This window comes from Carassius gibelio, chromosome B9 (assembly GCF_023724105.1).
Source record: "Carassius gibelio isolate Cgi1373 ecotype wild population from Czech Republic chromosome B9, carGib1.2-hapl.c, whole genome shotgun sequence".
NCBI classification, from domain to species: domain Eukaryota; kingdom Metazoa; phylum Chordata; class Actinopteri; order Cypriniformes; family Cyprinidae; genus Carassius; species Carassius gibelio.
The window spans coordinates 14,232,428-14,249,634 of record NC_068404.1 but is presented as its reverse complement, the minus strand read 5'-3'; the positions used below and the strand labels follow the sequence as shown (position 1 = coordinate 14,249,634).

The 17,207-nt window shown below is 35.0% G+C and overlaps 2 long non-coding RNA genes across 7 annotated transcripts in view; one reads left to right on the top strand and one right to left on the bottom strand.

The window, feature by feature from the left end:
• Positions 1 to 1,099: 1,099 nt before the first annotated feature.
• Positions 1,100 to 17,207, top strand: part of LOC127964649 (uncharacterized) — a 131,580-nt gene continuing 115,472 nt past the window's right edge. Inside the window, exons 1-7 of one of the 3 annotated variants that reach the window (XR_008155096.1) lie at positions 1,100 to 1,346; positions 2,098 to 2,197; positions 2,363 to 2,523; positions 2,928 to 3,043; positions 3,162 to 3,246; positions 3,755 to 3,873; positions 3,994 to 4,503. This is a non-coding gene — a long non-coding RNA (uncharacterized LOC127964649). Of the gene's footprint in view, positions 1,347 to 2,097; positions 2,198 to 2,362; positions 2,524 to 2,927; positions 3,044 to 3,161; positions 3,247 to 3,754; positions 3,874 to 3,993; positions 4,504 to 17,207 lie in introns of those variants that run through there. The other 2 variants (XR_008155095.1, XR_008155097.1) reach the window with 2 other exon arrangements.
• LOC127964651 (uncharacterized) overlaps positions 6,345 to 17,207 on the bottom strand; it is a 130,563-nt gene continuing 119,700 nt past the window's right edge. Inside the window, exons 1-4 of one of the 4 annotated variants that reach the window (XR_008155100.1) lie at positions 8,842 to 9,386; positions 7,839 to 7,938; positions 7,513 to 7,673; positions 6,345 to 7,126 (exon numbers count right to left, since the gene is read on the bottom strand). This is a non-coding gene — a long non-coding RNA (uncharacterized LOC127964651). Of the gene's footprint in view, positions 7,127 to 7,512; positions 7,674 to 7,838; positions 7,939 to 8,841; positions 9,387 to 17,207 lie in introns of those variants that run through there. The other 3 variants (XR_008155101.1, XR_008155099.1, XR_008155102.1) reach the window with 3 other exon arrangements.

Here is a 17,207-nt window from a genome sequence, read left to right as displayed (position 1 = left end):
TCAGTCTGGTTTCACTGGCTGGGGGGGGAAGTCAATGCAAGTATTTAACTTGATCTCCTGGGTTTACATGTGATGTCCAGCGTTGCATTCCAATCACGAACAATAAATTTGACAATCTCTTCTTTGAATTAAAATTGTCAATAATTGTTCTATTGGTGTTAATGTTGAAAGCTGTTGTGTGAACAAGTTGGTTGGTTGGTTATCTTGTTTGGTTCCTGTGGCACTAGAACTGATTTATGACTTCCTGAGGAATTCAGCTCATGTTTCAATGCACACAGCTCTGATAGACTCTTTGATTTGTCTGATTTGACTCATTTCTGCTACAATAGTAAAGATGCTGGTTTAATGAAAAATAGCAAACATAATGAAGAAACAATATAATTTGAGGGTGATAACATCTATCTATTGAAGGGCATTGAAAAGTTTCTGTCTATTCTGACAAAATGCATTTTCTGCAATGAAAGCAAGATTGTAAAGGCTGTCACTGGGTGGTATGCTTTAAAAAAAGGTACTAAAGTGTACCTTTAAGGTACTAAGATTATATGCACACTTTAGATGTAAATATGGCAGAGTACTGGGTAGTAAACATCTGAAAGTATGCCTTTATAATACAGTAGATATTTAGCAGTACTAAGTTTTAGTTAATCAGAGAAGCTCGGTGGTGTGGACGCTGTAAGATAAAGGGCGGTAGAGGAGTCTGGGACAATAGTCTAAAAACTTTTTTTTTTTTTTTTTTTTTTTTTTTTTTTTTGCAATTTTGTTTAATGATGTTAGTGACAGAAAACAACATTGTTGTGAACTTTTAATAACTTTAATTATTTTTATTAGTTTATCACTTATAGTATCATATAGTTACTGTATATATTTCCCCTGACATTCATTCACACAGTACATAACTCACACTGGGAGTGACCGGCCGCAAGCAGAGATTCAGTGCACATACTTACAAACACACACAGTTTCTGGAAATGACAGTATTTATTTTTTTTTTTTTCTTTGGGAAGACAAAAGCCTCTTTTATGCCTCAGTGAGAAAAAAAAAAAAAAAAAAAATCAATTACACAACCTCGGGCTTACCATTGCGTTCCTTCTAGAACAACCCATTCTCACTCCAAAGGCGTCAAAAACCGAAGCATGGTCAAGCGCCCCTAGCGTCACTTTTATGACGCCAAATGTGCCTCTCGGCGTCGACTATCGAAGCACTACGACCTTCATTGCTTTCAGTGGGAAACTTTTGGCGTCAGAATTCGACACGAGGACATGAGATGTTTATCGCTATGAAATCACGTTCAAGAAGTCTCATTCAGCACACATCGCGCGATACTTGCTATCAGTTCCACAGTTTGGGTGAGTAGTCGTATATACGCTCTTTTAATGCCTTTTATCAAATGTATTCTGTCTTCTTTATTAATCAGATTAGTGCCATATGTTTAATCGCTGTATTATATCGGTCATCCGCGGCTGTCTTTGAGTTTCATTGCGTTTAAATAAATGAACACAGCTGCTAATTAGTGTGATTAAACTCTATCTGTCACGTGACGTGCCATAGACCTTCGATCCGTTTTATATTATTATTAATTTCAGGATCAATGATGTAAGTTGTATTTGTAGTAAAATCATGGTAATCACGACACAATAGTAATAAATGAAATGTGAAGTTAAAACACAGTAAATGGGACATTAGTAACTGTAACTGTAGTTTTACTATGATATATTAATAATCAATACAACAATACAATAATCACCAAACCAGCTATGTTTGTATCACTGTAATGTTAGTGTTTTTATGTGCTTTTATATGACAGATATCACAGTAATCATGTGTTCTGTACCATGCTTTTAATACCTTTTAATGTGAATCCAAAAAAAAAAAAAAAAAATCAAATTAAAAATAAATAATAAAACATGTATTTTTCCATCTTGCAGTTCATTCATATCAGTTTATATATATATATATATATATATATATATATATATATATATATATATATATATATATATATATATATATAAATATTTTGCTCACAGATCATTATTAACATTCTGTATATAATTCAATTTTATTTTCTCTCCCCTTTTTTATTATTTTTATTTTTAGCTGAAAAGACGTAAAGGCAGTCAGCCCAGTGGTGTTTCTGGAGAGGGATTCCTTCAGAAATGGAGAAGACAGAAAGCTGCGGAGGCAGATATTTGCAGCAGTAAGTCTGTGATAGTTTGTCTCTTTTATCAAAAATTCCTGCTGTTATAATTTGTACAGCATTTGTTGTTTCTTAAACTGTTGCACTGTCCAAATACCCACACTTGCCATCTTTTCACTTGACCACTTGATTACTTATTTGAAGTCTTTCCTGTATTTGGCCTAGTGTTCGAGTGAGCATGATGACCACGAGTGTGTGTCGAACTTTTCATGACCTGATGACTGTGTTTCCCAATCCTGATCCTGGAGAACCCCAGCACTGCACGGTTTTGGCGTCTCTCTTATCTGCCTTGGAGTCTTCACTGATGAGCTGATGAGTTGAATCAGGTGTGTTTGATCAGGGAGACATCTCAAATGTGCAGTGTTGGGGTTCTCCAGGACCAGGATTGGGAGCCACTGCCTTATGGGACACTTATGTGTTTAAAGAGATTTTTAATATCTAATTATCAATATTTCACATACTGTACTAAACACATCACAGTCTTAATAATCCAGTTTAACACTTGTATGATATTGTACAAGCCCCAGGACGGTCTCATCTGACACTATCAAAAGAATTCATATGACTATAGCTTGTTATTAATTACTTGCTTTCAATAATGGATTCATTTAACATTTAATTTTACAGCATCTTTACAGAGGTGTAATGTACAAGCTGCACGTAATTAATAATATGTCCTTCCTTCTGTCTTACAGGATTTTTTCCAGATAATGCTGTTCTTCTTTTTCAGGTCTAAAATATCGAGCTCAACAGCTATTTTAAGAGCCAACCCTCACAAACCTTCCTAAAACCTAAAAGAGCTATTACTGAGTCTCAGCGAATCTTGCCATGATCAGCTCTTCCCAGGTACATTTGTTTACTCCAAAAATGCTCTGGTCTGAATCTTACTTTAAATTAACTTAATTATGTTTAATGAGCAATATTAATTGCACACAGAGTAAGTAGAGATTATCTTGTTTCACAGAAGAGAAGGAAGACCAAGGAAATGATTTGCTCAGGATGAGGAATGAAGACGGCCATCTTGAGCTCAAACAAACAGAAGTCCTCTGGTATGTGTGTGTTGAAGCAATGTTATACAACATTTTATGATGATCTCTCACAGAACTGGTCATGTCAGCCTTGATTTCGTTTTATACTATTACAATTACAGCATGTTAGCAAAGTGTGACTGGACATTTTTAATATTATGTTTTTAAAAACACACCACCTGTTTTAAAAGCAGACAAGTATCATGAAATTGGTTTAGTTGATATAAACACCAATTGACATTATTTCATTGTTTTGTAAATGTTATGTTATAAATTGTGAATTGATAGTTGATTGGTTTGAAGCCAGGCCTTACACTGCACAGACTAAAACACATTTGTGAGAGAAGTCAGGAACTTTGGAGAAAGATTCTAGAGGAAAAAAACACATTTACTGCAACATTAGATCAGTTCTAGAGTCTCTAAGAACTACACATGCTAATGCAGTCTCATGAGCAAGACCTTTGCTTCTGTAACTTTTTCTTAATTCTTGGAGAATGACATATTTAATGCAGTATTTTTATTTGTACAGATGATCTCATCAGCCAAATGAGGGGTTTTGACCAAGTGATGCTCTTGAAAGGAGTGGATGTGGTAAATTGTCTTCAGAGAAAAAGCTTCTCAAAAGGTCTTAAAACAGCTTGAAGAATGGTAAGTGTACAGTACTACAAGGGTCATAGTTGCTCACCCTGCTAAAACCACACAGAACATAAGCTGCGCTCTCTGTCCATTAAACAACTTCTTCTGCATTGTTTGTTTCACTTTGACCAGGTCTGGGATCTTAGGACTGAGAGATCCTCTGGCTGAGGACAAGCTACACCACATCAGTGCTGGATATCAGCCACAAACTGTTTCCAGACACGAGAGAAGAAGAACACGATGGGGAGATGAAACCAGTTTAGATGTGATGATGGGAATCATTATTTTCTGGAACAGTATCACATGTCTTATATGTATCACATGATCTGTATCACAGTTGACTGGATGGGACTGTGTGACTTTTAAGGACATTTCATCACTTATCTGTGTGAACTGATTTATATATGAGGTTAATGTATCTTTGATGATAATTATTTTCATTGAATCTTATTTGTCTTGATGCTACTTTATCAACTTTATAGTCTATGCTTCAATAAAATGAAAATGGTGAATATTGTGTTCTGAAGATTCTTGGTAAATACATCATTTTACTAGGTAGGCTCATATGTGTTTATTTTAGACTTGGAAAAACGACATATTAATTATTGGGATTATTTTTTTATTTAAGACATAAACATTTTTGATCGGATTAATAACATCTGGGACATAAGTACACCAGAAAGTATTTTTTTATATTTTAGTAACAAATATGCACATTTTTTGTGAAATACAGGGAGTTACAAGATTAATTATTCTGCATTACAATATGGTTCCATGGGCTTTATTGTTACAAACACTTGAGGGATAACTGAGAATGAAGCAGGAATGATCAACGTGGATCTTGTACTGCATTAAAACCAAGAGCACGCACATTACTGATGTCCAGCACATGAGGAGCAAGATACGGGGGTGAGGAGGACATTTTTACACTGATTTCGGCTAATTAGTTATATATAATGCTTATATATATATATATATATATATATATATATATATATATATATAAATTAATATTCTTAGCACTGCATGAATTTGTCCTTGTGTAATAGTGAAGTATCACAATGTGTATACATTGTCCTTGATTACTGCTTTACAGTGGGGAATAGATAATGGCAAGTTGTTGCAGGTTCATCCATTATATTTCTTGCCATTTACTTCAAAAATCAAAGAAATAATCTATTATTTTCATTATTAAATCATTTCTTTCTAATTTTTCCATGTTTCATCAGATGGCCTCACAATGTCCTGTCAAAAGGTATAATAGCCATGATGAATAGAATAGAAAACAGAGGACTGTGAAAACTGTCAGATATAAATGTGACTCAGCTCAGTTTGTTGTTCATGATGAGGAGAATACATATATGTAGGTTTTACTGCCCTGCTACCCCCAGGGGCCCAGTAGCACCCCCCGGAAGAGCCCAAAACTGTACATTTCAAATGGCTGTAAATCAGAGTCCAATTAACATATCAAAGAGAAAATGGGCAGGATTATTACTTATGCTATGCTGATAAAATAATGTTGAGCTCAGTTTTCAGAAATAAGTGGAAAGCTGGCATAAAAGCATTTTAAATATTGCTCACTGTAAAATACCACATTTCAGCCTGCCTCTCAAATATATCACAGATGTTTGCACAATAAACATATTTAGATATCCAGTTTACCTTAAAATAAATAATTTATTTAGTTTCGTTAATAAAAAGTTTTAAACTACATTACCCACAAGCCTCCGTCGTTCTATCTATAGAAAGGCAACACTAGGGGGCTGTTTTTGTAGTTCATTGAAGTTATGCTTAGGGTTAGGATTAGGATCTCGCTAAAGATGTCATTTTTCTCAAGATAGCAACACTTCATTGTTGACTTAATATATTACTAATGTGATGATAGGAGCAAAACATACTTTTTAACATGATGCGCTGTTTAATATGGGTTAAAAGATAGTCCAACCACAGACTGTCCTGAAAAGTCATAGCCAATGACATCAAAGCTGAGCAGCAGCGTCACACTTCCTTATCCATGTATGACAGATGTCTTTCGTTTTTCGGCTGAAGGGATAGATTCGGTTAACAATAGATTAAGCTTGCTACTTATTAGATTCTGTTTTATTAACGTCTTCACCTTCCTCCGTTGTTCAGCTTGACAAAAATTGGGCAATATTGATGTGCACATGCCCAGCAGTCGCAGTTGTATCCAACAGATAGATTCCTCTCATTAAATATAAGACACATTTTTAAGATTTGTATATATTTTTTTTGACCAAAGACAAATATATTTACTAATCAAATGACGTGCTTCTAAAATTTACATTGTATATTACATTGTGTTTTAAAGTTAAAATTGTTCACATTTGTGTTTCTGTGATTTACCATTCTCTACCATTTGAACCCTAGGAATAAAAACAGAAATTATAAATTGATGAATGAATGAATGAACAAATAAATACATAAAGCATAATAAACATGCATATTTTTGTAAGGATCTTCCATTATTTATTGATATGTCAAACTCATTTAAAGACAACATGCCCAAATTACTACACTGCATCCTCTGTCACCAAGCTCGTTTTTGCCACCATAAAAAATAAAAAGGCAGTTATGTTGTAAACATTAACTATTTTCAGTATGCAAATGAAAATGCTTTTATTAAAAAACAAAACAGTAAATACAGTATGTCTTTCAGAGAACACTGGAAAAAGATCAATTTTATTAAAAAAATTAAATTGACCAAAATGTTATACAACACAATGTAAATGTTTCAAACTCACAAAAAAAAACACCATGAAGACATGCATGTCAAGTGTGCAATATCATCTATAAAACTCAATCAGCACAGCATCAAATAAACACTGATTGTCTGAACAATGGAAGACAGAGAAAGTGTTCAGGAAAACAAACACCTGCTAGCTTTGACATAACATCATGAATTCACTTCATGACTGGAGCTAGGGGATGACTGTGTATGAATATCTCCTTTACTAAAACTCTTAATTAAAGTCTAAAAAGTTCACTGTATGAAGCTTGAAAAAGAGAACAAAATGCTTTATCAATACGAAACATACTATTTTTAACTATTGTTTTCATCACTGGTTCTGTAATGTATTCATTATGAGCTTATAAATAAAACAAAGTTACATCTTCTGCAAAAATCAAACCACTGCAAAGTCTAATCACTGATCCAGGGACCATATCTGTGTGTGTGGGGGATAAAGAGTTAACGAGGTGAGTCCTTGTGCATGATGGAGAACTGCAGCGTTATCCTCAAACAATCCTGTAAAACAGAAATATTACATTACATTCAACTTATACATTACACTGTGTTTTGTTTAGACCATAAAAGCAGCCTCTGTAAAGATGCTGTAAAATTAAATGTTAAATGAATCCATTATTGAAAGCAAGTAATTAATAACAAGCTATAGTCATATGAATTCTAAGATAGTGTCAGATGAGACCGTCCTGGGGCTTGTACAATATCATACAAGTGTTAAACTGGATTATTAAGACTGTGATGTGTTTAGTACAGTATGTGAAATATTGATAATTAGATATTAAAAATCTCTTTAAACACATAAGTGTCCCATAAGGCAGTGGCTCCCAATCCTGGTCCTGGAGAACCCCAACACTGCACATTTGAGATGTCTCCCTGATCAAACACACCTGATTCAACTCATCAGCTCATCAGTGAAGACTCCAAGGCAGATAAGAGAGACGCCAAAACCGTGCAGTGCTGGGGTTCTCCAGGATCAGGATTGGGAAACACAGTCATCAGGTCATGAAAAGTTTGACACACACTCGTGGTCATCATGCTCACTCGAACACTAGGCCAAATACAGGAAAGACTTCAAATAAGTAATCAAGTGGTCAAGTGAAAAGATGGCAAGTGTGGGTATTTGGACAGTGCAACAGTTTAAGAAACAACAAATTCTGTACAAATTATAACAGCAGGAATTTTTGATAAAAGAGACAAACTATCACAGACTTACTGCTGCAAATATCTGCCTCCGCAGCTTTCTGTCTTCTCCATTTCTGAAGGAATCCCTCTCCAGAAACACCACTGGGCTGACTGCCTTTACGTCTTTTCAGCTAAAAATAAAAATAATAAAAAAGGGGAGAGAAAATAAAATTGAATTATATACAGAATGTTAATAATGATCTGTGAGCAAAATATTTATATATATATATATATATATATATATATATATATATATATATATATACAAATATATATATATATATATATATATATATATATATATATATATATATATATATATATACAAATATATATATATATACATATATATATATATATATATATATATATATATATATACAAATATATATATATATACAAATATATATATATATATATATATATATATATATATATAAACTGATATGAATGAACTGCAAGATGGAAAAATACATGTTTTATTATTTATTTTTAATTTGATTTTTTTTTTTTTTTTTTGGATTCACATTAAAAGGTATTAAAAGCATGGTACAGAACACATGATTACTGTGATATCTGTCATATAAAAGCACATAAAAACACTAACATTACAGTGATACAAACATAGCTGGTTTGGTGATTATTGTATTGTTGTATTGATTATTAATATATCATAGTAAAACTACAGTTACAGTTACTAATGTCCCATTTACTGTGTTTTAACTTCACATTTCATTTATTACTATTGTGTCGTGATTACCATGATTTTACTACAAATACAACTTACATCATTAATCCTGAAATTAATAATAATATAAAACGGATCGAAGGTCTATGGCACGTCACGTGACAGATAGAGTTTAATCACACTAATTAGCAGCTGTGTTCATTTATTTAAACGCAATGAAACTCAAAGACAGCCGCGGATGACCGATATAATACAGCGATTAAACATATGGCACTAATCTGATTAATAAAGAAGACAGAATACATTTGATAAAAGGCATTAAAAGAGCGTATATACGACTACTCACCCAAACTGTGGAACTGATAGCAAGTATCGCGCGATGTGTGCTGAATGAGACTTCTTGAACGTGATTTCATAGCGATAAACATCTCATGTCCTCGTGTCGAATTCTGACGCCAAAAGTTTCCCACTGAAAGCAATGAAGGTCGTAGTGCTTCGATAGTCGACGCCGAGAGGCACATTTGGCGTCATAAAAGTGACGCTAGGGGCGCTTGACCATGCTTCGGTTTTTGACGCCTTTGGAGTGAGAATGGGTTGTCTAGAATGGACCAGGCAATCTTAAAAGCCTTCTACCTTAGGGTCCAGCATGAAGAGGTAAACATTTCTAATCTCTTCCACCATTTTCTTTAATGGTGCTTTGCCAATCACAATGTACACAAGCACTTCTTTTCTTTTTTTTCTTTTTTTTTGGATTAGGCCTGCTATTTTTCCGGTTGGGTTGTAATAGTGCAGGTATTATATTCCAGCCTGTTTCTATTAATCAAGGAGGTAAAGGAACAATCACTTACTGCAGCAGGATAGCCGCTCGAGAATCTGGACCAAAGTGAGATGCTTATTTGTTCAGAGTCTCAGGACCACGTTCGTTTATTTTAGCAGGCTGGGAGAACGTCTAAAGTCAGCGCATAGGAAGCGCGGCCTATGCACGGATCCATGTGGAAAACAAGCGTATGTGTGTGTGTGTCAGAAAAGGGGATTTTTAGAACTACACTGAAAACATTTCAAATAGGGCTTGGAGGGGAAAAAAAGGAGGGGCGGTAAGAGAAAATGGAAGGTGCAAGTGACTGTTTTGGAACATTATATTGACGATGAATGAGCAGGGACATTACAGGAGAGTATTTGAATGGAGAAATAACACGAAATGAAAAAGAAGGAGAGTGAGAGAGGGAGAGGATGTGTTTAAATGGACTGGCGACAGACGTATTTCCACCGAGAGAGGGAAACGGCATCTCTCTCCTGCTGAATAGACATGATGAATGAGAGAGAATCTGCTTCTGACAGAAATCATGCTGTAAACGTTACAGGGATATAAGTGTGTGTGTGTGTGTGTGTGTGTGTGTGTGTGTGTGTGTGTGTGAGGAGCCAATATGTATTTCATAAAGATGATTTCCATAATAAATGGGAGAAAAAGAACAGGCCATATAAGATAAAAGACTGATGTAAGGAACTAGAGTATGTAAAGGATTTTCCTCTCTTTCTTTCTTACACAATGTTTGATTCATCTGCATTTTTGATTAATCTGCAGTTTCTTTTCTTACGTCTGTACATCCTATTGTCACAAGAATTTGGAGCTGGTCCTTTGTTAAAACAGAAATAGCTAACATGCTTTAATTTTTCATCACGGCCATTAATCTTCATTTGCAATATAAGATATTAGAGGGTGGAACGTTTTCATTCCAGAGAGTATCTGATTGGACAAAAATAAATACATTTGTTGTTCTCCCTGTTGATTTGCATTTTGCTATTTAAATGTGTAAGCTAACATACATGGACTAACTAAAACTGAATTTTGATTTATCATTTTATTTTTTGTATATATGATAAAAGTGCATTTTGTTGGTGTTTAGAAAAATATTACCATATTATCATGACCTTAAGCTAGCATACATGTTTCAACCACAAAACTAAATTTAGGTTGTATTTTAAATGTGTAAGCTAACATGCATATACTAACTAAAACTAAATTTCCATTTTACATGTGTAGGCTTATATATGATAAATGTGAATTTGGTTGGTGTTTAGAAAAATATTAGAATATTACCATGACCTAAAGCTAACATTCATGAACTAACTACAACAAACTTTTTCTATATATTTTATATTTTGCATTTTAAATGTGTATGTATGACAGAAGCAACTTTTGTGAGTGTTTAGAAGCACCTAGCATATTAACATGACCTCAAGCTAAAATAGATAAACTAAATTATGATTTTCAGTATTACTTCTTGCTCTATATAAGTATCCCCAGCTCTCTTTCTCTCTCTCTCTCTCTCTCTCACTCACACACACACACACACACACATACACAGGTCACCGCTGGAGGAACATGTAGCAAAAAAAATACAAAAAACACAGCGGAACACATAAAGCTCCACATTAAAATCAACAAGACAGACAGAATAATGCATTTATTCATCAGCTTCTTTCCGTCGTACCCCTCTGACAATTAAATCCTCCAATTATCATCGCTGGACACCCACTGATCGATATCAGCTGCCTGATGTTAGCTTGCCTGTAGCATTTTTTCCTCTGCTTCGCTCTTTTCCTCTTTCTCTCTCTCTGTATTTTTGTTTTCCATTAGAAAGGAAATGTAGGAATTTATTGCACCCTGATCAGGTTTCTCCCCTACAAACTTTAAAACCCAATTATTTTCCTCTCGTCCCCAGTGTGTGTATTGGTTTGTGCTTTGTTTATATGTATGAGATGCATCTCAAGGTTTTTTTTTTTTTTCATATGCACTGGGTGCTCCACAGATTTTCAGTCTCAAGTGTATATTGTGTTAAAGAACACGCTTTGAGTTTATGCATTCATGCATGTGTGTGTGTGTGTGTGTGTGTAAGTGTAAGTGTACACGCGGCTTCACAGGAAACTTACAGTGGCAAAGAGATGATGGAGCAGTCCCGCATTTTCAATATCTCTCAACTCACCCATTAGAAGCCATTTGGTGCTTATGGGATACATTAATACATGGCTCAATGGCAGCAGTTTTAACTCCAAACACCAAACTAACAATCAAAAAAAAAAAAAAAAAAAACTATTATGTCTATTATGTATTGTGGTTTGCTCTAATATCACTAATGGGGAACGGAGCGTGCAGAGCGCATTCAACATTAAAAACCTTTAGCACCCATTGCTAATTGCCCTGCATTTATTGTAATTGTTAATGCATCGAATTTAAGACAGTTTATCCCACACTGTTTTATACGGCCTCTGAAACAGCAGTTGGGTGATTATATTGATGAGTCAGAGTTGTAGAGTACAGTGTTTTTCGGGGCGTATGTAATTGTGCCTGAAGAGCGGGCATATGGGTGATGCCTGACAGGAAGTGGGCAGTAAATGAAAGGGACACTAGGATTTGAGAAGAGAAATAATTAGACATCAGCAGGCCACACACAGAATCTGCGCCTGCAGATCTCCCAGAGAGAGTTTGAATGTCTGTCAATAAGTGCACCTCCACTGCCACTTATTTGTTCATTTATTAATTATGTTGGCTAATTTGACAATGCTTTCAGCCACTAATAAAATGTCTTACTTTTAGCTCCATTTAATACATTTTATATGTTAAGATTTGTCTGGGCCTACACTGTTGTAAAATTGTGGGGGGGAAAATACATTATAGGAGCGCTCCTTTGTGCCTTTTGAGATTACCGACTCTGTAACAAGCTAAAGTTACCATTTTTGCATTTTCTTTTCCAACAGTGTGGGCATCAGTCTCAGTACCAAAGTCTTCTTTTATGGCAAGCCTCCATTTCTGTATCTAGGAGGTCAAATGTTTGAGGCCTTAGACTAGCAAATATCCCCTGTTTAATTCAGAATCGTGCTCAAAGCACAAAGAAAGTGTTTCAATTTTAAACTGGAGGACGTTTTCAAATGCTGATATTATAGTTAGATATTATACTCTTAAACTAAACATATTTGGCTCTGTTCCAAAACAGTGTGCTCATAAAGGAGTGTTTAAAAAGAAGAAGAAAAAAAACGTTTATTTATTTATTTACTTACTTACTTACTTATTGTATTCTTCTTTTTTTTTTTTACATTAAAAAAGGCATCACTTTTGATCAATTTAATGCAAACTTGCTGAATAAAAGTATTAAGAAAAATAAAAGTTTATAAAAAACAAAAGTATATTATAAAAAAACAAAAAAAAACAAACAGTTTATTTTCCCATGAGCTTTATGAAGAGTGTTCCAAATCAGTCACTTATGAGATTCCATGACTGTTTGGAAGCTGTCTAGGTAGGCAGCAAAGCAGCTTACTAGGATTTGGAAGAGATATACTGCCAACGAGACAGGAGAAAAGCTGCAAAGACCTGGCATTTTGTGATGTACACACTGTATTTGCATCAGTATAAAAGATCATAAATGTAAATTTGAATCTATTTTGTATGACTGTATCAAATAATGGGTGGGTTACTAAGGGGGTAATAAGACAATATTCTTTATCCTTTTTTCCCCCTCCCCTTTCACCCCATTCATTAATCCATCTATCCAGCTGTGGCCTATTCATCCTTCTTTTCTGTTTTTTTTTTTTCTTTTTCTCAGTCTTATGACAGCTCTGCCTCTCTTCAGACCACTGCTGCATCTCCAGTGATCATCAGCTGAGATCCCTGAGTCATTTACTCTCTCTCTCCTCTCCTCACTCGCTTTCATTAAACCTCAAATGGGATGTCATGCTTCACCTTCATCCCTCTCTTGTCCCGTGTGAAAGGCTAGACCTTTCAGAGGCGATGGAGGGATGAGAAAAAGACCTGAGCACAGCACGAGAGAGGAGGGATGACCTCTCTGTTTACATTTGCCTGGTGCCACAGCCCCGCTGAGGCATTGATGTGGTATTACGGTCCCGGAGCGAAGCCGAGATAGAGAAAGAGCTGGACGAAGATAAACAAGAGGGAAAAGTCAAGCGCTTCTCAGAGCGAACCCGCAGGAGTTTGGGGGTCTTTAGCCATTTCGATCACATTTTGGAGCCACTGAATGACGGCTTTGAATCCAAGCGCCCAGATCCGTGTATTCCCATGCTAAGACAGCGCTTGACCTGTTCAACTTTAGCAGTGCTACAATATAGAGGCGTACTTTAAGAGTGGAATCCACCTGTGTATTAGTGTGTAGAGTATATCACAAACCAAAGCCAATATCACTAATCTACTCGTATTAAAGGCCTCTTACTGTGCAGTACACTATCTCAACAGGATGCCGGCCAAGGTGTTTAACGTCTCCGCCAGACAACACCCTCTTTGTGCAGCAGCTTTTCTGATTTCAGTTGAACTCTTTCTTGCTTGTCTGTGCTTCCTTTTGCTATCTGTACCTCTTACTCCCCCTAATGGACACAAGTGGCACTGCATGTCACAGTTGTAGGTTTGTCTGAACATGGATTTGCAGTGCAACTGTATCCATCCATCAGGGAAGGAGATCAGCTGAATTTACTTACATCACCCGTGCTGGATATTTTAGGTTTGCAGGCCTTGTTATAGATACAACCATACTATTATCATATCAATGACTATGGTGCTTTATTCTAAACAGAGATTTGGAAAATGCTTAATTAATCTGCAGAAATAAAGTTTATCTGTTACACCAAATAACATAATCCTATATTTGTTGACTCATGCCACTATGCATTGCTTAATGTGCTGGTCTCCATGCTGTTAGATGGCCTGATGGTGAACCACCGTGCGATGAAACGAAATTAGACATACGTACACAAGCGCCAATTCAGCATCGCTGCTTGCTGCCACATATGTTCAGAATCTCGAGAGAAAATGAAGCAAAAAAGTGAAACCGGTTTCCGAGTTGCAACCAACTTCTCCATTCGGATGTTTCTTGAACCGTGAAAATGACCGCATGAGCAACATTTCGGGTATTAAGTATTCATGACAGATCTTGTGAGATGGTCTGATCGCAAGCATGCTCGGCAGCAGTGATGTTAAAAACTGAGAAATGGAAAAATAAACCATTCGGTTTGTCTGTAAATGGATTTGCTTGTTTGTGGGTAAAAGCACAGGATACTCAGGATGGTCGTGTCTTTCAAAAAGGAAATGCATTGAATGTCTTTCCTGTCACAGTGCTGAGACTCCTGTTAAAAGCTTCAAGCAACACTTTATACATTATGGAGAAAATAATGGGTAGAAATAAAAGCATTCTAAAAATACAGTCTGACAGATGAATAAATAGCACTCTTAAAACAAGAAAAAAACTTTTGCCATTTCAGTGTTTGTATTTCTATTTTTTCATGCTAGTTTATTAAGAGGTACTTTGTTCAGTAAATAATTCATGAAGCGTGAACATTAGATCAGGACAGTTACTGATATGGGCAAACACTGAAACTGTTTTTTTTTTTTTTTTTTTTTTATATAGTAATATATACTTTCATGTCTTTATACATGTAACAAGGCATTCATTATTTAATCTTTTGAATAAACTTTATTTTATAAGATGCATACATTTATAATTTATATTTAATAATTTGTCTGTCTGTTTATTTAATTGTGTATTTATTTTTAACTGTAGGAATTTCAGAATATCTCTCTTTTGCATAAATCACACTAACTGTGTGAATTGTGGGTTGAATTATGGGAATTATGAATGCCACACGTGTGTGTGTGTGTGTGTGTGTCAAATATATAAAAACAAAAAGTTTTTAATAATATAATGAAAAGAGCTGTCACCATTATTAATTTAATAACAATGAAAAGAAATGCATTAGAAACATTCTAATCATTTTATTTATTCAGTAATAATTATGTTTTACACTGAGTGAGAGGGAAAGTTTATCCAACCATGAAATTTGATTGTACAAGATTTCTTGTGAGCTCTCATGTTGCATTTATAAATCCAGTAATATAAAAGTAAAGCACAGTCAAATCAGTGGTTCCACATTTCAATGAAGCCGAACTGTCAGGTGATCGATGCATTTGTTTTAGTGATTGAGAAATGCCTTGAAGACCAGCGCTGTTTTTTTTTTTTTTTTTTTTTTTTTTTTGTAGATTAGAGTGTTGAGCAGTTAATGTCTGTTTTATCCTTTAATGACAGCTAATCCAGACCGATCATTAAGAGTCATGAACTCAAGTTCCCATGACATTCTTCAGGTTTCTAATTAAAAGTGTAACAGGGGGTCTTCAGTAAGGATGTGTTAACGGTTACAATAAAAAACACACAGCTTACGTGAGGAGCAGAGTTTCAGGGGCTAAGCTAGCAAACTGAATAAAGCTCCTTGAAGAAAACGCTGCCTACATCATTTGTTACACATTTAAACTGATTTAGTTTGAATTTTGTTTAGCTTGAATTCAAACACCACTTGCTTTTCTGTTTGTTCGCCTGCTTTGCTATACTTAGTTTGTTTCATTTTTATTTGATTTGTTTTGTTTTCTTCTAAAGCATTCATGTAGGTCAAACAGAGTGATTCAATGCCAGGGTCATAGTTTTATAGTTTATATATATATATAGTAGGCAACTTGATATGTGTACATATATTTGTATATATACAATTTTAAGTTTCTTTTTGTACATTTGCTTTTATTGCATGATCTATTGAATTATCTGTGTAAAAGTACAGAAACAAAACTTAGGTTTTGTTTTGTAATTATTATTATTATTATTATTATTATTATTATTATTATTATTATTATTATTATCTTCATCATTTATTTACAATTATCTGTTGTTGCATTTCAGTTGTTTACTTGTCTTAAGCGCATAATTACTTAGTGGAGACTAGTGGAGAAGCTTCACATTAGCATAATGAGTGTCCTTACTTTATCCATTGAAAACCTATTATCTTTCCCCGGACTGTGCTTTTACAATCTCTTAAAAAAAAAAAAAAAAAAATGTCAGGTACTGAACTTTGAACTTTTCCTCCTGTCAGAGGAGTTTGGGACAATCCAGATTGACGGGATGTTGAAAAAAAAAAAAAGAAACACTGATTGGCACGGGATGCATTATCCTGCTTTCCTGCTGCTGTAATTTCGTGCATCTCAATCCCTGCCACAGACTGCAACATGGAACCAAGAATTTAGGCATGGGTCAAAGTGTCAGGATTAATTTGGAGGGGTAGAAAAAAAAATGGAACACCCCCACCGCCCTCGTCATAACCCTCCGTCCGCCCGCCTGCGTTCATCTACACCAGCTGTTGCCCTGTTGCTATTCCAGGCTGAGGGGAAATGGATCTAAAAGGCCCTGGCAGATGATGCAGCTATGAGATTATTACCATGCTGCTTACACACACACAATAAAAAGCCCTCAGATCTGTGCTGCCCTCAGCTTGCATAGCAATCAACCTTCATGCTAGAGAATGTAGTCCTGATTAAATGTTCATGACTAGCTCTATAACCCTCATCATCATCTTCGTTTTCAATATTTCAGACATCGCTTCTCAAATAGCATGAGATAGTTTGCTGTCATGTTATATTTCTGTTCAAATATATATATATATATATATATATATATATATATATATATTTTTTTTTTTTGTAATTCAAACTTGAAATACAAACACTTCTTTAAGGTTTTAATATTGTTAGAAATATATACAGAAGATTTTTAATAATTGCTTCTGCATTGGCAATGCAGCACCACAGTCTTGCAGTTAAAGTTTGTTTGTGTATTTTAGAGATGGCATGAGCTCTGCCAAGGGTAAGAGCACAGCTGGCATTTGCCCCCCATC